The sequence below is a fragment of the Nannobrachium achirus genome (genome assembly GCF_963921795.1).
Source record: "Nannobrachium achirus genome assembly, chromosome: 14".
NCBI classification, from domain to species: domain Eukaryota; kingdom Metazoa; phylum Chordata; class Actinopteri; order Myctophiformes; family Myctophidae; genus Nannobrachium; species Nannobrachium achirus.
In genome coordinates this window covers 25,341,991-25,369,333 of record NC_137821.1, presented here as the reverse complement: position 1 = coordinate 25,369,333, position 27,343 = coordinate 25,341,991, and the positions used below count along the sequence as shown (strand labels likewise).

The window sequence follows — 27,343 nt, the reverse complement described above, 5'->3', positions numbered from 1 at the left end:
TTTTAAGGGTACCTAACCTAGGGGCCACAGAGAGAACATGCAAACTTCACATAGAAAGGCCCTTTTGCCAACACTGGCACCTAGAGCAGTGGTCCTCAACCTTTTCAGGCCGCAACCCCCAAAATAATCATATTTTAACTGGGGACCCCCCCCCCCCCACCCTGATGAGCACTAAGAGTTGAGGCATTACATTTTGTATAACACGGTTCTATTGTGAAAAAAGCCGATCTACATGCTCACAAGTCACAACGCATCGCGTTGCAAGGCGTTGCCAGCATGTAGATCGTCTATTTTCACAATTTCTGCTTCTAATATTTGAAAATGTGACCAATGTTTAATTTGTCATGTTAGCCATTCAAAAGTCCTTACATTGTCAATTTAGAAATGTGCAGATACCCTATTGTCTATAGGCTACACTTAGACTTTAGGTTGGTTTGTTTACAGTTGAGTTGTTTACTGTTCAGTGAGTAATGTTTCACATTAAGTTAATCATCTGGGGACCCCCCAAAATAATTTGGTGGGTCCCGACCCACAGGTTGAGAACCCCATGATGCAGAGGAAAGACCACGCCCACAGCGTCCACATTGGGAATCGAACCCAGGACCATATAGCTGTGAGGCGACAGCGCTACTGAATGCAGTACTGTGCCCCCTGTTAATAGGAAAATATGAAAAAGCCTGGGCCTTGTTTCCATTGTGATGCTATGGATGGATGACATTCAATAATACTCAATACATCTCCAACACTATAACAATTAATGAATATTTATTGATAGTTAGGTCTAAATGTTACAATGTATTTCTATATAAGAGTAGACCTATCCTTTGTTATGCTAGTGTTTCTTCTTAAATTCTTAAACAGGACAGTACTGTTAATAACACTTATCCTGTCGTGAGCTTGTAGATCATCTATTTTGGAAGGATACACTTCGAAGTCGACCCAAACTCATTTCCCAACGGGTCTGTGGCCTTAAGCTAGATGCAGAATAGACCTTTTTTTTCTGACTATATCTACTGCATAGTACTCTGTTCCATCCGTCTGTCATTCAATGTTATATTATATTATTGTATTCAATCAATCCATCAATCAATCAATCATCTATTTTGGAAGGGTCTGTGGCCTAACGCTAGATGTGGGTCTGTGGCCTTAAGCTAGATGCAGAATAGACCTTTTTTTCTGACTATATCTACTGCATAGTACTCTGTTCGATCCGTATGTCATTCAATATTATATGAGATACATAAAGGTTGTGTAAATATGCCTAAAAGCTTACTAGGATCTCCTTTTAGTTAACCTTGTACCAGTCAACTGTACTGTCATGAAACTGTACCTTTTCTTATGCAAACTTTTATTAAAGTATTCAATCAATCAATCAAACAAACAAACAAACAAACAAAGGTAGCCTATATTTTAATAATGAATTATTATTATTATTATTATTATTATTTTTTTATAAAGCTATGCCTTTTATTATTTCATGGATATGTATTAATTCTTAAACATTACATTGAATTTCTATATAAGAGTAACCTTGGTAATATCCCATTGTTTATACATTCAATTTTAAACATTACAGTAATGTTACAAAATAAGCCATAAAATCGCAATATGTCTGTGACCTTAAGCTAGATGCAGAATAGACAAACATCTAATCTTTGCCTCTACGTCATCGTCTCAAGCCAATCACAGACCGGAACTCCACGGGGATTTAGGGGGCTTGACCGGCTTGACCAATCGCACGGCTGCTATAAGACTGGGGGACACCGCCCCCTCTTCCTGCTTTCTTCATCCTGAAGCGCTTGAGAGAGTACTGCTAACGGAACACAGAAAGCAATTGCTGCTACTTGCTAACGACTCCATTTGGTTTACATTGACATTGTCACACTTTTTTTGCATCTTTTTCCCCGCAGGACCTAACACTCAGGTAAGTTTTACTTTCCGTAACCTGATCCTTTGTTTGTTTATACGACACTGTTGTGTGTTTAAGCTAACGTTAGCTGCAAAGCTAACGGCAATGTGAGCTAACTCGCAATTGCTTTGTGGACGTGCAAACGAAGCTAGCGTTAGCGTTAGCTGCAAAGCTAACGGCAATGTGAGCTAACTCGCAATGGCTTTGTGGACGTGCAAACGAAGCTAGCGTTAGCGTTAGCTGCAAAGCTAACGGCAATGTGAGCTAACTCGCAATGGCTTTGTGGACATGCAAACGAAGCTAGCGTTAGCTCAGCTTACTAATAGTTGGTACTATATCGCTGTATATGCGCGTTCTCGCCCATGGCTGTATGGAAAGTTGTTAACTTGTAGAGGGGAAAAAGAGCAGGCTAAGTACAGACAGAAAGGTCAAGTTTATTAAGTATTGACGAATCAAGTGTGTGTGTGTGTGTGTGTGTGTGTGTGTGTGTGTGTGTGATTTAACCACTTAATGTCTAAGTCTAAAAAACGGGCACACTGCAGCACAATGCATTATACACATTTTAAAATGGCATTTACAAATATTTGAAGAATATTTGTGGTGCCATGGCATTGGTCAGAAGGCTCATTAGTCAGAAAGCTCATTAGTCAGAATCTGGTGATGTTAACCTGGTGGAAAATACTATGCCTAAACCTAACCTCAGTAAAACCATGCATAAACCTAACCCAAACCATAACCTCAGTAAAACTATGCCTAAACCGAACCCAAACCTCAGTAAAACTATGCCTAAATCTAACCCAAACTCTAACCCTAACCTCAGTAACTAGGCCTAAACCTAACCCTAAAACCTAACCCTAACTCAATTCTGACTAATGACATTTCTGACTTATGGGCAGTCCCCATATTTGTTGCATAATGCTTTGATATTTTTAAAGCATGCAAACATTACTCCAGTATGCAACTACATTATATTGTTTAGATCAGGGGTCTTCAACAGGGGGTCCGGGACCCCTAGGGGGTCCTCAGAGTTACTACAGGGGGACCTCCAAATCTTTGTGTGATAGAATCTTTTTTTCTCCTTTTTTATATTAACCACTTGAACCCTAATGTCCATATTCTGAGAACTTTAGCAAATAAATAGCAGATCTACAAGCTCCACAATTGTGAGCTTGTAGATCAGCTATTTTAGCAAAGAGGTTTGGTTTAGAGGGGAAAAAGAGCAGGCTAAGTACAGAGAGAAAGGTCAAGTTTATTAAGTATTGACGGATCAAGTGGTTGAATATCTGAAAACACAAATTGACATGAATCCAAAATACACTGACATCCGTGCTGTCAAACGATGACACTATAATATATGGAATCTATGATAAGGTTGTGGGGGTCCCTGCTTCATCTCTCTCTCAACTAAGGGGTCCTTGGCCTGAAAACGTTGAAGACCCCTGGTTTAGATTGATGCTAGGTAGTTTGCCTGGCAGTGGGATCATGAGTTTCTTGATGCACTAGGCTGTCTCAGCATTCTATAAACAGTATGTCATTACCTTTTTAATTGTACATTTCTATCAAGCATATCTGCTAAATGCCCAAATTGTTATTCTAAATAACTACTTCAAATGTAACTGAGGAACTTGACACTATGACACATGTGCATAAGAATGGATGTGTCCATATGTAAATCAATAATATATGTATTATAGTTTAACTTTGTTTCTGAAATTCAGTTTTTTTTCATACTTTTTAATTATTTTCAGCTGTGCCTGGTGTTCCATTCCTTTGGTGGCCTGGACACAGCTGTTGTTGACGGCCGGACCATCCCAGACTGACACTGCGAGGTTTGTAACTTGACCAACCTGACACACGCAAATCACAGTAACAGCAATCTCCCTGTCTCTGCAGATGAACTATAACATCCATGACAAATGTGCATAACTGTGTGTTTTAGTATTTAGACTAAGAGTATGGTTTCCCTTAACTTTACCATGGAAGGGTTGGCCTCATGCGGCACTTTTTGAGCTTGTAGATCTGCTATTTTGGACATGCAAATTGCACATGAATCGAGCTTGTAAATATTCAAGCAGACAAAGCATTACTGTTCAAGCAGTCGCTTAAAAACACATTTTGAAAGTAAATGGTTGATTCCGGAATTATTTTGAATTTGTACCGCTGGCAAATACATCTGCATTAGCCTACTTACTGTTCAAGCAGACATTTGAGCAAATGGTGGTCTCCGCCAGGCCTAAAGCCATGGCCCAGAATATGTTTTCACCATCTCCATCCATGTGTTTGTAAGTTTGTAAATTGCAAGCGTGATCGAGCCCATATATGGGCACGACAGCACATTGTCGACTATCTATGGGCATAAAAGGGATATCACGCCAGAGCGTGATGTCAGAGCAACAAACACATAGAACCACACACAAACCCATAGAACCATAGATTGTAAAAAAAAAAATTACTGACTGACACAAGGTGCAACAATTCTCATGGTCATACTGCGACCTTCGATCGCAATTATTAGTTCAATTTTAAACTCATTATATAGACTGATGTGATCATAGTTTTAGGTCCCCAGTTTATACCCTGCCTGTGGTCTTAAGTGTTGAGGGGTTGTTGAACAACATACACAATCCCAAACTGTTAAGTGTAGAGGTTGTTGTTTGACACCCAAGTCTCTGTGATCACAGAATCAAGTTTTTCTGGAGGGTCCAGTGATGTTACTAGGTATTCAATGTAATGTGTCCCGGGAGCCACAGGTGGTCATTCAAATGGGTCCCAGAAAAGGTTTGAGTCCTCAAAAAAATGTGTTTGAGCGCTGTGAGCTTGTAGATCAGCTATTTTCAAAATGTTTATCTTATCTCATATTTATTTTGCAATGGCTAATGTTTGAACTTAGAACTAGGATTTCTAAATACACTAGGCTACAGACACCCATTTAATTATATTTATATCACTGGGACCCCAATTTATGTTAAATGTTAATATACTAGAGTACAAATGGAACAGGTTCATTTGGTTCCCTTCATTTACTGAGTTACAAACCCATAACGTTTCCAAAAGATTCCCTTTTACTTTGCCTATTAGCAATATAAAACATTTTTATATTCAGCAATGTCAGTAATGGTAATATTGTCTGCGTTGCGAGCTTGTAGATCGGCTATTTTTGGTGAAGAGAGTAGTTGTATGGAAAAATAACTTGTGGATCGGCTATTTTGGGTGAAGAGAGTTGTTGTATGGAAAGATAACTCAAGTCAGCCTCTGTTGCACTGTACACTTGTAAACAGTTTGATGCTTTGAGCTTTGTAAAACACAACACCTTGTTGGAGGAGATTGTGGTACAATAAGCATAGTTCCCTGGTTGCTGCAATCTGTAGACTTTATTTTTCAATAACGGCGGAGCCTAGGAGGCAGAGACAAGCACAGACAAGGGCTACGTCTTCATTAGCCTGAAACATGACGGACGCGACCGTTCATATCGCACGATGCGTCCAGTCTCCAGTGATCCCGACTGTGGTTGTCTGCTGCAAAATCTCTGCAGATTTGTCTGGCTGTCGTGTTGTACTAGCTTAGCTCTAGTCAAGTGTAGCCGCATCTCGCCCTGCTGTCACTGCTGTGCTTTGTGCATTGACTGCATTCGCTTCCTGATTTGTATCCTTAACCTACAGAGTGCACCGAGGCTCAAACATCACCGCATTAATCGCACCTTAACTTTGACAGGCTTAGAAAAATCATATTTTGATGATCATGACGGGCCGCACAGACATGCGGAAAGGGACGCATGCGGCCCGCGGGTTGAGTAGCACAGATGTAGAACATGGTTTCCCAACTCCGGCCTAATGGAACGCTTTTTGAGCTTGTAGATCTGCTATTTTGGACATGTGACCTGTAGTATGAATTGAGCTTGTATGTAGACAACAACTGGCTGCTGTCATAAGTCAGCATTGCAATTCAAACAGACTTTATAATGGACTTTATAATGAAATGGTAAATCATTGGTTCTTGCATTATTATGAGTTGCACTATTACTGTACACACACACACACACACACACACACACACACACACACACACACACACACACACACACACACACACACACACACACACACACACTAGCAAATGGTTGTCTCTGCCAGGCCAAAAGCCATGGCCCAGAATATTCTGGTTCAAAATAACCAATTTCAGATGTACAGTAACTATGTAAATGTGGCAAATGGAAATTGTCTCGTGGTCCATTTCGGTGTCAATGTTTAAGCAGCCATTACCAATACATACAGTATATTCTATGTCACTTCACCCATTTAGGCTTAAGGTTGATTCTAAAATCGCCTTGTAAATCCCGACTTGAGTTTTCAGGGGATCTAAATTGAATCATACATGTATATCACCATAAGCTGATAGTATGTAGAGCATGGTTTCCCTTTAATTGATCATGGAAATGTTGTCTGACAATTCTGGGCTAATGCAAGGCTTTTTGAGCTTGTAGATCTGTTATTTCCGACATTTGACCTGTAGTATGAATTAGTGAGCGACCGATGTGGCCTTATTTGGGCATATCGGTTTATATCGGTATCTGTGAAATTTCCCGCCAATATAAAAATAAATAAATAAAAACCTGGCCTCTGTGGACTGGTGAATGGAAGTGGCAATGACATATTTTGTCCAGCAGAGGGCACCATTCCTTCACGTGTGTGTGTGTGTGTGTGTGTGTGTGTGTGTGTGTGTGTGTGTGTGTGTGTGTGTGTGTGTGTGTGTGTGTGTGTGTGTGTGTGTGTGTGTGTGTGTGTGTGTGTGTGTGTGTGTGTGTGTGTGTGTGTGTGTGTGTGTGTGTGTGTGTGTGTGTGTGTGTGTGTGTGTGTGTGTGTGTGTGTGTGTGTGTGTGTGTGTGTGTGTGGCGCTGTGGCTGGTATTTGGCATGAGGAACACTGGTTCAAGGTTTAAGTGTAACCACTTAATGTGAGCTTGTAGATCTGCTATTTCCCAAATATCTGGCAGACTGCAGCCATGTGATTGTGTGAGTGAGAGAGAGAGATGCTGGTATTTGGCATGAGGAACACTGGTTCAAGGTTTAAGTGTAACCACTTAATGTGAGCTTGTAGATCTGCTATTTCCCAAATATCTGGCAGACTGCAGCCATGTGATAAAAACGCATTATACCTACTCATTTTAAAATGGCAGGTACAGATATTTGGTCAATATTTGTATATTATATAATACTAGTGTAATTTTTAAAGTCTATATTTTTTATTTGTTGTTTGCCTGGGATCATAGTTTTTAGAAGCACTACTGTCACTCAGCATTCTTTAAACAGCATGTGTTTACCTTGCTAATTGTACATGAATCTGCTTAATGCCTAAATCAGGGGTCTTCAACGTTTTCAGGCCAAGGTCCTCCTAGTTGAAAGAGTGATGAAGCAGGAACCCCCCACAACCTGTTCATAGATTCCATATAGTTTCATTGTTTGACAGCACAATGAAACAAAGTGTATTTTGGATTCATGTCAATTTGTTTTCAAATATTTAACCACTTGAACTGTCAATACTTGATGACTTTTTACTAGTCTGTACGTCTGCTCTTTGTCCCCTCTACACCAAACCTCTTTGCTGGAAATAGCCGATCTACAACCTCACAACGCCTCGCGCTGCGAGGCATTCTGAGCTATTTTTGGCTAAAGTTCTCAGAATATGGACTCTAGGGTTAAAAAAAAAGTGTTAGATCTCACACAAAGATTTGGAGGACCCCCTGTTGTAACTCTGAGGACCCCCTAGGGGTCCCGGACCCCCTGTTGAAGACCCCTGGCCTAATTTGTAATTCAACCGTACCTCAAGTCTCTCCGAGTCCGCCCCTCCTCACACCCATTTGTTGCTGTGTCTTGGTGGGACACTCCATCCACTGGTAGTGGACATTTTAATTCAGTTGCTCGTATTGTTATTATGTGTGTTCAATTCTAATTTCAAACTTAGTTTCAGTAAAATGGAGCTGCTCAGTGGCAGTATAGTGACTCGGCATGTTTTTATGTTTTTATTCTTCTTCAAAAATTATGTTTTAGCAAATTCAACATAAAAAGGCAGAACCAGGGTGGGACAAGGCACATAGAGCCTGCTTTTTTTCTCCTTTTCTATATAAACCACTTTAACCCTAGCGTCCATATTCTGAGAACTTTAGCCAAAAATAGCAGACCTCACAACGTCTCGCACTGCGAGGCGTTGTGAGCTTGTAGATTGGTTATTTTTTATTTTATTTTTAAAAAGGCAGAACAAGATACATAGAGCCTGCTGGTTGGTCAGTCGGGACCAACCAGAAGGCTAACAAAGGGTGAATTGTTAATAACTATTTAAAATATTTAAGTACACATGTGCACAATGGATTTCAGTGTGTAAATCAATAATGCATGTATCTTCAGTTGGGTCTAAAATACAGTCTTTTTTGAATTATTTTCAGCTGTGACCCGACGACAGATTCTTCTGTTCTTTTGGTGGACACGGCTGTTGTTGACGGACCGACCTTCCCAGACTGACTGACACTGCAAGGTTTGTTTTAACTGACACACGCAAATCAAATAGTTTCAGATGTAACAGTGATCTCCATTCATGTCTCTGAAGATCAACTATAACATCCATGAGAAATGTGCATGGCAGTGGATTTTTGTATTTGCTGACAACTGCAGGCTCATGCAACACATTTTGATCTTGTAGATCTGCTATTTTGGACATGGGACCCGCTGTATGAATAAAAAAAGCTAGAACTGTAAACATGCAGTCATTGCTGCTGACCCCCACACTTGATGGCTAACCAGCTGGTAAATTAACCGTTAATGACATCCCAAGTAGATGCAGAGGACTAATTTAATGTACTAGAGCAGGAGTCTTCAACAGGGGGTCCGGCCGGGACCCCTAGGGGGTCCTCAGAGTTACTACAGGGGGGCCGCCAAATCTTTGTGTGATAGGATTAACCACTTAAACCCTAGCATCCCTATTATAGTAGAACATTAGCCAAAAATAGCAGATCTACTAGCTAAGCAGACTCAGCAGTACTGTTCAAGCAGACATTTACAAACACATTTTGAAAGTAAATGGATGATTCCATACTTATTTTGAGTTTGTACCACTGGCAAATACATCTACATTAGCCTACTTAGTAGTATACTTCACCCATTTAGGACTGAGGTTGATTCTAAAAATACTGTGTAAATCCTGACCCAAGTTTTCAGGGGATCTAAATTGACCCATACATATATACAGTACTGTATATCACTATTGGCTGATAGTGGTTCTCATGGTGCTCATCCCTAAGAGTCAAAACGAAATGTCATGTCTGTAATTCCAAATGCTTTTAGGGGTGGGGTCTCCCCAGTTCAATGAGAGGTGTAGTGATTTTTCAAAACAGCTATTTCACCATATTTATCTGTGGTGCAGGGTCAAACTGAATTGACTAGCACTTAGGCTTGTCAGCATGTGGGGTCCCCATTTCAAATATGATTAGTCTGGGGGGACGTGGCTTGAAAAATTTGAAAGCTACAGTTCAATTGTAATACCTTTATATAGACTGATGTCATAGTTTTAGGTCCCCAGTCTATACCCTGCCTGTGGTCGCTGTGTTGAGGGGTCGCTGAACGAACACATTCCCAAACTGCTGAGTGCACTCCGTTAGCTAGGATGTGTAGATGCAGAGATACACATTTGGTTTGTTGAGGTTTGTTGTTTGACACCTAAGTGATTACAGAATCAAGTTTTTCTGGAGGGTCTACTAAATGAATAACAATTGGGGTTGACACCAGAATGTATGTCCTCGATGCCATTACAATTCTGAAGATACATTTTCTATATTATTTTAGCACACACTTTATTGTCTCCACCAGGCCAAAGGCATGTCTGAGAATATGATTTGCACCTTGTTTCTGTCTGTTTCTGTCTGTGAGCAGCGAAACTGACCACACACACACTCCCTGGATGACAGGGCAGAACCTCTCCCCCACATCTTTCACATATGCCTGGTATAGTGCTACCATGTCCAAACATCACGCATATCGTTACACAGTACCTCTATATCACTAGTGGCCAACTTCGATGATGGCAATATTTCTCCACTCACTCCAGACGGCCACATTGCATATGCTGTCGGCCAGAAACGTATTTTTTAACTTGAATGTAAATGAATGACCTGCTTCACGTCAAGTAGCAAAAATAGCTATCTAAAAGCTAAAAAAAGAATTGTTACGTGATCTCTTGCCATATGATGAAAATATTTGTTTGGGAAATTATTGAACTTTTGATTTCTATAGTTGTTGTAAAATGACAAAATTGTAATTAACCCCAAATGTGACGTAAAAACTTTCCATGCGCATAATGGATTTTAGTATGTAAACCATTAATTGCCGTTAGGTCGCAGTTACTATCAAAACCTCCACCGGCTGTCAGTCAGTATTTCTAAAGTCATGTCATCAACATGGATCTGTCCCAAATCCCCGTATTCCCTCCTGATTGGCTACGACTGCCTTCTAAAGTTTGTGTATGCGAAGTGACAGTTGCTTATCTGGCATAGTGCTACCAGGAGGTGCTTTTTACAGTACTCCTACAGATGTTGTCCAAACATCACGCATATCGTTACACAGTACCTCTATAGTAGGAGAGGCCAACTTTGTTATTGGAGAAGGCCGCAATTTTTCACCACTCACTCCTGAAGGCCACATTGCATATACTGTCGGCATGAAACCTCTTATCTCTGGATTTTAACTTTGTAAATGAACCTGCTTCATGTCAAGAAGCAAAAACAGACGATCTACAAGCTCTAAACATGTCTCCCTGCCTGCCTTGCTATTTTCCAAAAAAAAAAAAAAAAAATGCCACACGTGATATCTCTTGCCTTATGATGAAAATATTTGGGAAATTATTGAACTTTTGATTTCTATAGTTGAACATTTTAATTAATCCCAAATGTGACGGACAAACTTTCCACATGTTCATAATGGATTTTAGTATGTAAACCATTAATTGCACCGTCAGGTCGCAGTTAGTATGAAAACCACCACTGCCTGTCAGTCAGTCTGTCCGTCCTGTTACACTTTTCCCCTACTCATTTCTCTGCCACCGTTCCATGGTGACGGGGACTAAATTTAACCATTAATTGCGACTGTCAGTTAGCAGTTACCATCAAAACCTCCACCGGCTGTCAGGCAGTCACGTCACGTGATGTCACACTTTTGCCCTACTCATATCTCCACCACCATTGCCCCCATCCATGCCAAACTTTGCACACACACTCCTTGGCTGCCAAACCACAACCCCTCATTTCTCACATGCCCCTCTTCTAGCGCCACCATGAGGCCGACTTGTAAGACACATTTTTGGACACTGCTCCTAAAGATTTTGCCCTAAAATCACGCAAAGCGGTACACAGTATCTCTACAATCATGTCATTAAAATACATCTGTTCCATCTAGCGCCACCATCTGGCCAATTAAAAAAAAAAAAAAAAACATTTTTGGACACTGCTCCCACAAATTTTGCCCTAAAATCACAAAACAATACTAAAAGTACAAAATGTCAACGCAACAGCCCTACTATACGGTTTCACCCACAACTACAAAAATCGGTACACACCTGTGTCATGTCTGGACTCACAAAAAAGTCTCTTGGCGCCATGTCCGAAACCAAACAGGAAGTAAGCCATTTTGACTAATTAGTGGCGTTTTGGCGCATTTTTGGCCGTTTTCACGGGTCGCACTTTAACGAACTCCTCCTATGGGGTTAATCGGATCAACTTCACATTCGCTCGGCATACTCAAGACACCTTAACGATGAAAAGTTGCTCGAATCGTGAGTTTTCGTAAAACAGCGTGCCCGTGGCGAAGGATCAAACTTCCTTCGCCAAACAGGAAGTGCCCTTCGCCAAACAGGAAGTGCCTCTATCTTATGAACCGTTTGTCGTACAGACGTGTGGCTGGTGTCATATGACTTGATTAAGAGTCCTTAACCTTAATTGGTGCTTCCTTTGCCAAACAGGAAGTGCCCCTCGCCAAACAGGAAGTGCCTCTATATATCATGAATCGTTTGTCGTATAGACACGCGTGTAGCGTCATATGACTTGATTAAGAGTCCTTAATAACATTAATTGGTGCTTCCTTCGCCAAACAGGAAGTGCCCTTTGCCAAACAGGAAGTGCCTCTATATCTCATGAACCGTTTGTCATACAGACGCGTGGATGGCATCATATGACTTGATTAAGAGTCCTTAACCTTAATTGGTGCTTCCTTCCCCAAACAGGAAGTGCCCTTCACCAAACAGGAAATACCTCTATATCTTATGAACAGTTTGTCGTACAGACGCGTGGGTGGCGTCATATCACATGATTAAGAGTCCTTAACCTTAACTGGTTCTTTCTTCGCCAAACAGGAAGTGCCCCTCACCAAACAGGAAGTGCCTCTATATCTCATGAACCGTTTGTCGTACAGAGGCGTGGGTGGCGTTATATGACATGATTAAGAGTCCTTAACCTTAATTGGTGCTTCCTTCGCCAAACAGGAAGGGCCCCCCGCCAAACAGGAAGTGCCTCTATATCTCATGAACTGTTTGTCGTACAGACGCGTGGGTGGCGTCATATCACATGATTAAGAGTCCTTAACCTTAACTGGTTGTTTTTTCGCCAAACAGGAAGTGCCCCTCACCAAACAGGAAGTGCCTCTATATCTCATCAACCGTTCGTCGTACAAACTTGTGGTGTCATTTGACTTGTTTCAATGTCCTTGTCCTTAATTGGTGTCATTTAGCTCCGCCCCCTCTTCTGATTGGTCGATACTTGATTATTCCTTTTTTGTCTTACAAACCTGTGGGTGGTGTCACATGATAAAAAGTCCCTGTTCTTAATTGGTTTAACTTGCCACACCACTTCTTCTGATTGGTTGAAACTTGATTTTTCCATTTGGCTATAACTCATCAACCATTTGTCGTACTAACTTGTGGGTCGTGTCATTTGACTAGTTTCAGAATTCTTCACCTTTAAGTGGTTTAACTTGGCCCCGTCCCCTCTTCTGATAGGTTGAAACTTGATTGTCAAGGGTTTGTCGTACAAACTTATGGGTGATGCCATTTGACTTAATTGTCCTTATTTAGGGTAACTTAGCCCCGCCCCCTCTTCTGATTGGTCGACAGTTGATAGTTCCTATTTGCTATATCTTTCAATGGTTTGTGATAAGTGTAATAGCGCAATAAGTGTAATAGTGTAATAAGTGAAATAGTGTAATATAGGCAGGTCTAAGCCTACAATCTTTCGATAAAAGGGTGTACCAAACTTTTCTCAGTTGATACTAATGTATTTTCCCCTGTAGAATCCATTTCTGCCATGTACATTTTGTATTGTGCATAATTAACGAGATAATTAGCATTTTGACTCAAATATGCTAATTATCTCATTAACTATGCATGATACAAAAATGTACATGGCAGAAATGGATTCGACAGGAAAAAAACATTAGAATCAACTGAGAAAAGTTTGGTAAACCCTTTTATTTAATTTTCTATGATTTTTTTTTCCCAGTTCTTTCTGCCCATGTGTCAAATTATTTGTAACATGGGTGGCAATGACAGGACAAACCCTATTTAAAAAATGATAAGAGTTTACCAAACTCTTCTCAATTGATTCTTATGTATTCTTTCCTGTAGAATCCATTTCTGTCATGTACATTTTTGTATTGTGCATAATTAATGAGATAATTAGCATATTTGACACATGGGCGGAAATAACACGGCAAACCCTATAACAATTTAATTAAACGGTTTACCAAACTTTTCTCAGTTGATCCTTAGGTATTTTTTCTTGTAGAATCCATTTCTGCCATGTATATTTTTGTATTGTGCATATTTAATAAGATAATTAGCATATTTGACACATCGGTGGAAATATTTGTATAACTAGAAAATACATTTTCTAAGAAGTTTTAAGTGTTCCTGCAGCTCGCTAAATGTGTGCAAACATTTTTTTTGCATTAACTTTTGTTAGCATTAGCATGTACTAGCATTAGCATGTATTGGCATTAGCATTTGTTAGCATTACCATTTGTTAGCATTAGCATTAACTCATACAGTGCCAAACGACTTTTAGATCAACTTTCTCACTCTGGACCTCCCTGCCAGACGACTTAAATCGACTTTGACTTAGAAAATATATATATTTTTTGGACCCCATTAAATCTAGTAAACATGATTTCAATCACGATTTTGCATGTTCCACCCCCATACAACCCCATCTTTATACAGGGCAGCAATCTTTGTTTACATAACATGTAAAACATAATGGCTATTATCTCAAGAATGCCTGAACGGATTTCAAATCTTTTTTTTGTTTGAAAGCTGTGAACAGCCTGCACAAACATGGTGCATGATCTGTGCATGATCTGTGCATGGGCGTGCATGATCTGTGCACTATAAATTACATGGAAGTCTATGGAGAGGGCTGGCAGGGAGAACCGAAGGAATGAATATTAAATTGGCAGTAACTGAGTTAACATTTGTTAACATTTGATAGCATTCGCATTTGTAAGCATTAGCATTTGTTAGCATTTGTTAGCATTAGCATTTATTAGCATTAACATTTGTTAACATTAGCATATGTTAGTATTAGCATATGTTAGTATTAGCATGTGTTAGCATTAGCATTTGTTAGCATTAGCATTTGTTACCATTTGCTAAGATAACCTTTATATCATTTTTATTTAAAAATAGGTTTATTTTGATCAAATGTAAATATTCTGTGGCCTAAATACATAATTATGTCTGCCTATTGCCAGTTTAAGAAACACAGGATAAGATTATTATACAAATATTTCCACCGATGTGTCAAATATGCTAATTAGCTCATTAAATATGCACACTACAAAAATGTACATGGCAGAAATGGATTCTACAGGGAAAAATACATAAGGATCAACTGAGAAAAGTTTGTTAAACCCTTTTATCAAATTGTTATCGGGTTTGCCCTGTTATTTCCGCCCTTGTGTCAAATATGCTAATTATCTCATTAATTATGCACAATACAAAAATGTACATGGCAGAAATGGATTCTACAGGAGAAAATACATAGGAATCGACTGAGTAAAGTTTGGTAAACCCTTTTATCGAAAGATTGTAGGCTTAGACCTGCCTAATAGTGTAATAAGTGAAATAGCGTAATAGCACAATAAGTGTAATAAGTGTAATAGTGTAATAGCATAATAAGTGTAATAGTGTAATATGTGTAATAGCGCAATAAGTATTGTAGTGCAATATGTGTAATATGTGTAATAATGGTAATAGTGAAATAGCTCAATAAGTGTAATGGTTTAATAGGGTAATAGTGTAATAACTATAATAGTGTAACTGCTGCCCCTTGTGATGTAATAGACCTGTAAAGGCCCGGTCACTGCTGCTTGCAGCTTTCATTATCAAGTTTGTGTATGCTACGTTACGGTCGCTTTTCTCCCGATTAGGGAGACTTGTTGGTACATGTATGTTCAGTTTAACTCTGTATCTAAAATATTGTATTTTTAAATTATTTACAGCTGTGGCTTGTGGGCTCTTCCATTCTGCGGCTGGACATCTGGACACGGCTGCAATTGACCAACCGACCTTCCCAGAGTGACACTACTACAAGGTTAGTTTAACACACACACACACACACACACACACACACACACACAAGCACACACACACACACACACACACACACACACACACACACACACACACACACACACACAGTAAGTTGATTAGTGATGCTTAGTATATTGTGATTAGTCTACATATTTGAAGGTTTTTCTTTTGCTAAAGAGTGAACATTTTACATTCAAGTCAAGACCTAGAACGTTGACATCATGCCGAGAAAAAAACAAAGATCGATCCATATGAGTAAAGTGTGGGCTGATAGGAAATGTAAAACATCACCAAATGGTTGCGCTGAGGAGGATGAAGATAAGCGAGAAACGATTAGTCCAGCCTTGGAGCCTCAGCTACAGGCACAGTCTGATGTTGAAGAAAAAGGCAACATTGACGAGGACATGGAACTTTCTCATGATGACCCTGTACAACAACCATGCGAGGACATGGAACTCTCCGACAATGACCCCGACAATTACCCTGTACAACAACCATGCATCGCGCCACCCTCTGTGATATCTGTGCAAGCATCCAAAAGCCAGAATCATCGTTCATTTTCCTTAATGTCACAGAATCGTCAGTGTACATGCATGGCTCTGACATTTATGGCTCACCTAAATGAAGGTCTGGACCTGAAGACGGATGATCTTGACAAGATATTGGACAAGGGTGACGGTCTGTATAAAAGAACAATAGAAAAAATAAAACGGCAAGGACAATTTAGGAGCGAACATTTATCTATGGAGGAAACGCCACTCACTGTGGAAACCCAACACAATAGGTACTCTGTCCAAAGACAGAACATCGAAATGGGCTATATGAGAGATCAGGGAGAGCCTCACCGACAACATTGGTGGTTGAATCTTAAGGAAAGACTTCAGTGTCTGTCACAAAATGTCAAATTTGCTCTCCTTACAGTATCACCGTACACCATTGCTGTGTTTAGAGACGGTTCTGGAAGATATGGACTGTTTGACTCTCATGACAGAAGTGTTGATGGCCTACCTTTGCCTCAATGGAAGGGAGGAAAAGCTGTAATGTTGACCTTCACTCGCTTAGAAGATCTCATTGCTCAGATTGACACGCTAAATGACTTCTTGCATTCGTCACGCATTGACCACATGCAGTTTGACTTCATGCCAGTGACATTTGAACACACAAGTGCTCTGTCACCACGTCCGTCAACTATGCACATGCATCCTGTCAACCTGCATCAAAAAGAGCCTGTTGATCTGACTATCAAGGATGAATCTGACACTGGTCATCCAACCACCAAACATTCTTTGCAGGTAGGCTATGAACCATCCCCAATAGTGATGTCAAACACAACACCTGATAGGGCCAGAAAAGTGAATAAAGAACGTAGACGGAGAATGATGAGAAGGGAAAGAGAGGCTCAGCCAAAACCTAGGTCTCAGAGGAAGGCCTATATGCAGAAATACATGGCCATGAGAAGCATAAGAGAGAGAACATTCAGGGAACAGCAAAAAAAATTCAAGAAAGCATATGGCAACAAGAGGTACAGGGAAGATGAGGAATTCAGAGAGCAGCATCAGGTCAAGATGAAGGGATATTGCAACAAGAAGTACAGGGAAGATGAGGTGTTTAGAGGGAAGAAGAAGGCAGATCGCAACAGAAGGTTCAATGAAGATGTTGAGTACAGGGAAAAGGTCAGGAAACACATGAAGTTTTACATGGACCACAAATGCAAAACGGACATGTATTTCAAGTTGCGCCGCCGTGTCCGCGCTGCATTGAAAGTTAAACGTAGGTACAATGTGTTGTGTCAAGTCCAGCTCAGACTGAGACATGACGAAAAGGAAAGGGAAGCTGAAGCTGCTGCTAGAGCTGCTGCTAGAGCTGCTGCAAAACAGAAAAGGTTAGAAGAAATCGCCATAGCCACTTTCCAGAAAGACATAGAAGATGGCCCGACTTATGTGTGCACAACGTGCCATCGGGCGCTTTTCTCGGAACAAGTTTATCGTTGCCATCGGTCCGACTTCACACAAAACCGAGACCTGGTTGCTGCCTGCTTGACAGGCAAATACGTCCATTCGTGTGACGATCAATGTGGAGGCCCGCAAGACTGCACTGTCCCCGAAGAAAGGCGTCACGAGTGGATATGCAAGTGCTGTCGGGACACCCTGAAAGCTGGAAGAATGCCAGCTTTGGCTGTCGCAAACAATTTAGAGCTAGCACCCATTCCCCCAGAGCTCAGCAACCTGAATGTTCTGGAAAGGCAAATCCTAGCTTTGCACATACCGTTTGCCAAGATTCTCACACTCCCTAAAGGCAAACAGGGGGCTGTACATGGTGCTGTGGTGTGTGTGCCATCACAGATGCAAACCACCATAAACGCCTTACCGAGAAGGCTCGGCTCATCCGGATTGTACCGAATGAAGCTAAAGCGGAGTTTGCGGCACAAAGGCCATTATTTGTTTCACACTGTCAATATGAGGAATGTTATACTGGGCGCGAGGACACTCAACCAGATTAACCCAAACTACAGAGACATCCCAATCAGAGACGATGATGACGATGTGGAGGGCCAGGTTGAAAACCTGCCCACAGACGAAGTCATGGACAGTTGTGATGAGGCCGAAATGATGGAAGTAGCGGAGTCTACTGAAGCTCTCGACGCATCGCGGGCAGTGGATCAAGATCCCCCCAGTGCTGAAGATGAGCAAGATGCGCTGAGACCTGGACATGGCCTAGACAGTTGCTTGGAGGCAGATGACATAGGACAAGAATTGATGACCTATGGAGATGGCATATTTAGCATTGCCCCCGCCGAAGGCAACAGGCCTGTCAGCTACAGCACTGTCCCTAACCTCGAAGCAAAGGCCTTCCCTACTTTGTTTCCAACTGGAGCAAACACGTTGGACGTGAAGAGAAGGATCCCACTGTCCCCAAGCCGTTACTTTAACACAAGACTTTTCAGTGTTGACGGTCGGTTCGCTAAAGACCAAAGCTTTCTCTTCTTTGCACATTGTGTCTCAGAGACACACATTGCGAAAAACACCATCTCATTTCAGTTAAAGAAAGGAAAACCTTTAACCAAGGATGGTCGCAGGATCACCAACAAGATGTTGCAAGACAAGGCTGAAGTCGAGAGACTGGTCAGAAACAAAGACGCAACACGATTCATGTCACCAATTAGAGGGACTCCAGCTTACTGGCACAAGACATTGTTGGACTTGTTTGCCATGGTCCGTCAGTTAGGCCCACCCACCTTCTTTTTGACCATAAGTGCGGCTGAGTTCAGATGGCCAGAGGTCATCAGGGCAATAAAAGCACAGCAAGGTCAGATCGTGGATTTTGAAAAGTTGGACTGGAATGAGAAATGCGACATTCTCAGAAGCAACGCAGTCACAACTATGCGAATGTTTGACAAGCGAGTTCGTTCCGCTTACACAAACTTGGTGCGTTCAGAAGCTCTACCATTAGGACGCGTCATCGACTGCTTCCATCGTATAGAGTTTCAGGCCAGAGGGTCCCCGCACCTCCATGGATTAATGTGGGTCGACGGCGCCCCCGTCCTTGGCGTTGACTCAGAGGAGAAGATCTGCGAGTTTGCAGACCGCTACATTTCGTGCCAGCTGCCTGATCCGGACGAAGATCCTGTGCTTTACCAAATTGTCCTACAGGTTCAGATGCACAGCCGAAACCATACAAAGTCCTGTAGGAAAGGTAGGAGGACATGCAGGTTTGGATTTCCAAAGCCACCAGTGGACAAAACCTGCATAATAAACCCAAAGGCGGTTGATCCAACTGGAAATGACTGTGGCACAGAAGATGAAAGCGAAGCAAACAAAGACATGGATGAAGGCGCAAACCAAAGCGCACCAAAGGCAAAGCGTGCCGAAGGCATTGGCAAAAAACAGACGGCAAGAGCAGAAGCTGCTATGGCGAAACTCAAACCAATTTTCGACCTGCTGCTGGACTCTGCGTCAGGAGTGACAGATCTGCCGGACTTGCTGGCAAAGTGCAATATGACCAGCGAAGAGTACGACAGCTGTCTTGAAGACATGAGGAAGAACCGCGTGCTCCTCATGAAGCGCGGGGTGAAGGACTGCTTTGTGAACAACTACAACCCAGTTTTCCTGAAGGCCTGGAATGCTAACATGGATATCCAGTTTGTTCTGGATCACCATATCGCAATCACATACATGCTCTCCTACATATCCAAGGCAGAACATGAGATGGGGGAACTTCTGAAACAGGTAGTAGTTGGCATCGATCCGACGAAAGTCACCGAGAGGGATGCCATGAACCAACTCGTTCAAACCTATGTGAAAAACAGGCAGGTTAGCTCTCAGGAGGCAGTGGCCAGGACTTGCAGCATGCCGTTGAAGAAATGCTCCCGTGATGTCATCTTCCTCCCGACGGATGACGATGCAATGAAAATGAGTCTCCCCCTCGCTGCGCTGAAGAAAAGACCAGACGACTCGGACCAAGTGTGGATGAAGGGATATCTGGACAAGTACAACGCCAGGCCCAAAACACCAGAGTTTGACAACATGTGTCTAGCAGACTTTGCATCCAAGTACAGGGTGGTGTACGGCCAACAAGCAAAACCCGAAAGTTGCGTGAAGTTGTCTGACAACATGGGAACCATTAAGAAGCGCCAGGGCAAGGATGCAGTTGTCAGATATGCAAAATTCTCGGAAAAGAAGGAGCCAGAGAAATTCTATGGCAACTTGCTTAAAGTCTACCTGCCTCATCGCTATCAATCGACCCTCAAAACCGAAACGTTCCCCACATACCAGGAATTCTACGAGTCCGCGTGTGTGAGATTGCCCGGAACAGACGAGATTTGGCCCGCGAAAACGATTGTTGCTGAGAACAAGAAGAGGTTCGAAAAGTACAGTCAAGCGGTGGAAGAGGCCGTGGAGGAGTTCTGGAAAAATGGCCCAGTTGAAAATGCCTGGGCCAACATTGCTCCAGAAAACGAGCTGGATCGCATGGAATGTCTTGCCGAACAAGACGAGGATCCGCTGGACGTGGAAGAACGAGATGATGTGCCAGAGTTCAGCAATCGTGAGGTGGGTACAATTCCTGCACATAGAGTAGTAGCCCCGCAAATGAGCCTGGATTATCTGCGTACAATGTGTCAAAACCTCAACCAGACACAAGCTTCCGTGTTTCACTCTGTACGTGACTGGTGCTTTCAGAGCATACTTGAGCAGAACCCCGAACCGTTCCTCTTCTTTGTCACTGGGGGTGCTGGAACTGGCAAATCACACCTGATAAGGTGCATCTTCGGTGAGGCAACAAGGATTCTCCGTCGACTCCCCAGACTGTATGAAGACGCAGATGCATCCATGCCCATGGTGTTGCTGTCTGCGTTTACAGGAACTGCAGCGTACAACATCGGGGGTAACACACTGCACTCCCTGTTGAAGTTGCCCAGAAGCCTCAACCCACCCTACAAAGGGCTGGGAAACAGTTTGGATGATGTGAGGGCAAAGCTGGGAAATGCGGAGATCATCGTCATCGATGAGATCTCGATGGTTTCAAAGCAATTGTTTACCTACGTTCACTGGAGACTGCAAGAGATCAAAGGCAGTAAGAAACCCTTCGGTGGCATGTCGGTACTTGCAGTAGGTGACTTTTACCAGCTCCCTCCAACGGCAAGCGGAAAACCGCTATGCGTGCCAGAAGAAGGCAAACCGGATCTTCTGCGTGAACACTTTGAGATGGTCACGTTGACAGAAATCATGCGACAGAAGGATGACGTGCCCTATGCACAACTTCTGAATAGGTTGAGAGTCAAGGACAAGAGGGAACGGCTGAGCGATGCAGACAGAGCACTCCTTGGTGAGAGACTGACTGACGATCAACATTGTCCTAAGGATGTTTTGCACATCTTCGCAACCAACCCTCAGGTTGAAAAACACAACACGGACACTTTGTCTCTGCTACACACTCACATCGTTGACATACCCGCAGAAGACTACGAGAGAGACGACATTAGTCACCGCATGACTCGACGCTCAAAACCCAAGAAAGGTAAAGAGTACAAGGATCTTGAGGACAACTTGCAAATTGCAGAAGGCGCCCCTGTCATGATCACTAGGAACATAGACGTGGAGGATGGCCTTGTAAACGGCACATTTGGCAAGATTGATGGTGTTGACATGCGGGTCGACAGGGACGGAACTACAGTAACCAAGCTTTGGCTGGTGCTAGACAAGCCTGAAGCAGGACTGAAGTACCGGAGAACTACGCCTGGCGCCACACAGGTGTACGTCGAGAGGATGGAGGAAAACCTGAGTAACCACAAAGTGATTCGCAGGCAATTTCCCATCAAGCTGGCATATGCTTGCACGTCTCACAAAGTCCAAGGGAAGACTACACAATCCGCAGTGGTTTCCTTGAAAGCGGTCTTCCTACCAGGCATGGCCTACGTTGCCCTCAGTAGGACAACGACACTGCAAGGATTGCACATCATTGACTTTGATGAGAAGAAAATCTGGGCTGATCCTGAAATCACAGCTGCCCTGGAGTCCATGAAGACTGCGTCTCTGGACAGTGTCATGCCACTGTTGAAGTTTCGAGAGACGACGGCCCAAGCCCAAACTTTGACGATTGTCCACCACAACACTCAAAGTCTACCGGCTCACATTCAGGACCTCAAACGACACCACGAACTGACACTTTCAGATGTCCTGTGCTTGACAGAAACGCATCTCACTGGCTCCTTTGTGGCTGACAGTCTGCAATTGGACGGCTACACCATGTTCAGCCGCAACAGACACGTGTCATATGCAAAGCTACCTGAACGTGCAGAACAGAACGGCGGTGGCGTCGCTGTGTATGTGAGGGACCATTTCCAGGCTAGTGAAAAGCGTTACCTTCACAATGTGACAAACCTTGAGTTTGTGGCAGTAAAGATCGAGTCCCCTGTCAAGCTTCTGATCGCTGCGGTGTACAGACCACCACATTATGGTAACCCATTTATGGAGAACCTGAAGGCGCTTCTGGACTCCTTGGAAGTTATGGATCACCAGCCCATCGTAGTCTGTGGAGACTTCAACGAAGACCTACTGAACGGTTTTCCTGGGCCCATAACAAGGCTTCTAGAGTCCAGAGGATATGCACAACTCATCAAGGAGGCCACCACAGAAAAGAACACGCTGTTGGATCACATGTACATCTCAAGACCACAGCAATGTCTACAGTCTGGAGTGCTACGTACATACTACAGCTATCACAATCCTGTGTATTGCGTATTGTCCACCGAAGATGACTAGTGCATAGACTGCAGGACGTGCTTGCAAACACTGGCAGCACGCAGACCTACTTTTCTACAAGCTCAACGCGTCGCGGGCTTGCAGATCGGCTATATTCCTGATGCAGAAACCTCCAGGAGTAAAGAAGTTCAGGAACGCTTGGCTTCACAATAAAAGCATCGTGTCGGGCCTCTGATGTCACTAAAATGTTCATAACTAGGGTTAGGGCCAATCCTTTGTGAATAGACTGTTCTATAGGTTTTCTTCTCATGGAAACGCTTTGGGTTGGTTTTAAATGTAAAATATATATAACTACATTTTAAATGTAAAATATATATAACTCCACTTAAAATCGCACAATGACACTTGAACTTACGGTGATATCTGCCCAAAGGTGGACACCAGAGATGCTATGGGGGATATGGATGAACTTTGTTCATCAACACACTCTGGCAGGCTCTAGTCCCACAAAGGTCAAATCAGACCAGTAATACATTACAATGCACAAGATGCAGCACTTACTGGTACACATAGCCCTCAAATAATGGAAATCGATTTCCCAAAACTCAAATCTGATTTGACCTACTCACCTAAACACCAACCAACCAACCCATTGCTTTCTGTGATTGTGTACTAATCTACATTATGTGATTGTTGTGTACTAATCTACATTATGTATTGTTTGTTTAATCAATGTACAACTTTGACCATTGTAATGTTGCATGTGCTATATCAATAAAATCTTGAGTTGCGAGTACATTTCTTATTGTGGCCTTGTTATACACGTGTTATGTCTTTAACACTTTTCTGCTTTACAGGGGTCAATTCTAATTTCTGTTTCTTCATTTGATAACTTTATTTCAGTCATGTCATGTTGATCTACATTATGTAATGTTTGTTTAATCAATGTACAACCTTGACCATTGTAATGTTACATGTACTATATCAATAAAAGGTTGAGTTGCGAGTACATTTCTTATTGTGGCCTTGTTATACACTTGTTATGTCTTTAACACTTTTCTGCTTTACAGGGGTAAATTCTAATTTCTGTTTCTTCATTTGAATACTTTATTTCAGTCATGTCATGTTGATTGTGAACCGTCTGCATTGGTTAAATATACTAACACTTTTTTCCCTGTTTTTCAGATGCCGTTGAGTGATTCTACAGTGCTAACAGATGTTTGAATTGTTCTGCCTTTAACCTTTTTCTACTTTTCAGGAATGTTCTTTGAAAATAATATGTCTTTGTTCATTTAATTTTTGCTCTGGCTCATGGACATGTGGTACTGAATTTATATAAGCTCACATAGAATGACATTATTGGCCATCCCTAAATTGGATTACAAAAACATGGACTAACCATCTTTAACCAAATGCCACTTTGATTTTATACTGCCTGTTCATGACCCATCTTATATTTGCATGTGCATATTGATCATTTCTTAACCCACTGTTTGTTTTTAGGCCTGCAACACCTGGTTAGACTAAATTAGTTAATCAATTACAGAATGTTAGTTAACAGTTCAACATCTTTAATTGACTCAAAAGTTAGAAATAAATATTTACAGTGGTGGTAAAAGTACTCAAATGTTTGACTTAAAATTAGATAGAAATAGTCTTCTAGTAAGTAAATGTAATGTTCAGTATTCCAAATTTATTTGATTAAACATACAACAGTATTGGCATCAAAATGTACAGAAAATAGCACACGTCTAAAAATATACATGCAAAATGTAACACTTCACAGGTTTCAATAGTCAACATTTAATTAGCAATGAAGTAATGTATTGTGTTAATATTTACAAAAATAGTAACTAAACAATACCTACATTTGTTCATCAGTTGCATAATGTTAGTTATTATTTAAATACATTTTCCAGGAGCTTGCTTGATCGCCGTTGAGGGGTCGGTGAACCATTTTTCCCCCTGCACTCTGAAATTAGGAGGCAGGGGTTTTTCGCTTCACCCTGGAAAATCTAAAATAGGTAATGAAGGGTTAAAATATATATTTTTTGCAGTTTTGGTAACTACTACAAATGTTTAGCTTGCATAAATGTGTAGAAAAACAGCCATTTTCAAATAGCAAATAGTCAAAATGTAATTAAAAATGTAGTGGTTAATGTATAATGTTAATAATCAAAATTTGTAAATAGCAAATAGTCAAAATGTAATTGTAAATGTAGTGGTTAATGTATTATGTTAGTAATCAACATTTGTAAAGTAAAATATAATGTTTGATAAGATGTAGTGGAGTAAAAGTAAAAAAACATAGCTGAGATTTAAAGCCAAGCACTTAAATATTTTGTAAGACTTTCCACCACTTTAGTTTTGACAATAATAGTACTAATAACAATCTGACATCAATATAAACCATAGTAAAATATGTCAATAGTAAAACTGTTAACTTTAGCATAACATACAAATCTTACAATTGAACCATAACATTGTTAAATATAATCATAACCACTAACCATTGATTATAATAGCACAGATATTTATGGTGTTGCATAAAGTAAAATCATAACCACTAACCATTTATTATAATAGCACAGATATTTATGGTGTTGCATAAAGTAAAGGTACTAATAACAGTTTGTTAATAAACATTTTAAACTATATCTGCTACTGTGTTTGTGTCTCTTATTCTTTTTACCATGTGTTTGAAAAGTGAATCTGTTTTGAAAGTTAATCTATATGTTTAGTAATCTATTTAGTCTGACATTTACTATGAATACAGATGTGTTTTGGGTTTTTGAATTACTATCCACAATCAGAATTGTTATTCACCACTTGAACAAAAAGTGATTCTTTTGAATAAATCCATTATACACAAGCCCATGAACATTCAGTTTAAAGGTTTGTTAACTTCCAATTATTCTTGCCTCTACAATCTGGTGTTATAATGTATTTTACATGGTTCCACATAACTGTTTGATCCTTGCAAGAGTCAAAACTTGTATTGATGGTGTCCTGACTAATCCATGCTCTCTGGATGGACTTCAATCCCTGCTGGATGGACTTCAATCCGTGTACTGTGTGCAAGATGGTGAAGCGATCAACAAGGATCCAACCTCTCTGATAAAGTTTGTCACAAAGTAGCCTGAACAATAGTTTTGCATTGTCATTTTGACACCATTCAATAATGTGCCTGACATGCTGAGCAGTATCGATCATACAGCATACAAATGGTATGGCTTCAACACAGCCACTAAACTCTTTGACATGTTTCAACATTGGCTCCACTTGTATTATAAGGTGAGACGTTCCCAAGTGCAATACAGGGTATTTTATATCTATTCTCAGCCCAGGCAAATAAAAGGTGCTGAATCTTAGTCATAATTAGACATAATATAATACAAGTGTGGGGAAAACATAGCCCTATATTGACAGGCTACTGCCACCTTTTTGTAATGGTCAGTCAGTGTGCCATGTCAAGATAGATTTTAATGACATGCCATCAAACATTCATATTTTGATTTGCAGGCCATTGTTAGGACGATGATTAGACTACATTAATCCACCTCTTTACCAAAGCCCCCCAGTCAGAGTTCAGAGTTTTAATGCATGTAGAATTTTATGCAGATTATGTACTCTATACAAAGTATTTTCATTATCACACAATATCAAATCATATTGTGCTAATCTCTAAAGATTAAGGTTCAGAAAGGTTGCTTTGATAAGAATGTATTTTGATATCTATTAAACCAACTGTTCCACTGAACTACTGCACAAGATAAACCATTTTCCTGGGGTCCCGCCAGCACACCCCGCAACTCGCGTCCAGGTGAGTCAGGCAACCACACTCGTGTTTAATCGCTCTCGGGCGATTAAACACATTCGGCGCGCTTCACCGCCCACAGTTTTTGCACCACACACTCGCGCCATATGTCAAATCGACCGGCTTCATCGGGAATCGTGTGCTATTACTTTTCTAAGAGATAGGCTGTATAGTTTAATTGATATTAATTTATTAGTATCCCATTATAAGTCAATGGGAAAAATGTATTCTCTAATATTCTCCCATTCCAGTATTTTTCTCTCAGAAATGGTAAGGCCTACAGTTACAACACTTGGAGGGAAGGTTCATAATAACTACAAGGATTTATTAAAAAACAATTACATCAGTCGGCCTCATGGTGGCGCTATACCAGCTCACTTTACGTTTTGGCTTATAACTCTTGAACCGTAGGTCAAAAAATTAAAATTCCTTTTTCCCTGGATTCCTTGGGTCATGACGCATCTCCCCATATAGGCCCCGCCCATTTGCGCCAGGATTGATTTTTCCGCAATTTTGAATTTTCTTCAAAACACACTTTTTGCTCCTTTTCCTACATATTTTCTCCAAATGTCACAAAAATCGGGACACATGATCTATGGACTCATGCGATAAACATATTCAAACGATATTTCGATAGTCCATACCGTTCTTCCGTAACAGGGTTCCAAAGTTAGCGGGAGGAGCCCGTTTTGTAAGAAGTAGCCATAAATCAGAAACGAAACATCCAGTCAACACCAAATTTTAACCACAAGTCACGGGTGGGATATTCAACAAATCCCCAAAAGTATTTCCAGTTCGACCC

General features: G+C 41.3%; 1 long non-coding RNA gene across 1 annotated transcript; it reads left to right on the top strand.

The window, feature by feature from the left end:
* The first annotated feature begins 1,785 nt into the window (after positions 1-1,785).
* Positions 1,786-25,336, top strand: LOC308298232. The gene is made up of 5 exons (XR_013962687.1): positions 1,786-1,924; positions 3,658-3,738; positions 8,345-8,433; positions 15,435-15,526; positions 23,910-25,336. It is a non-coding gene; the product is annotated as an uncharacterized lncRNA (long non-coding RNA).
* Positions 25,337-27,343: the final 2,007 nt, after the last annotated feature.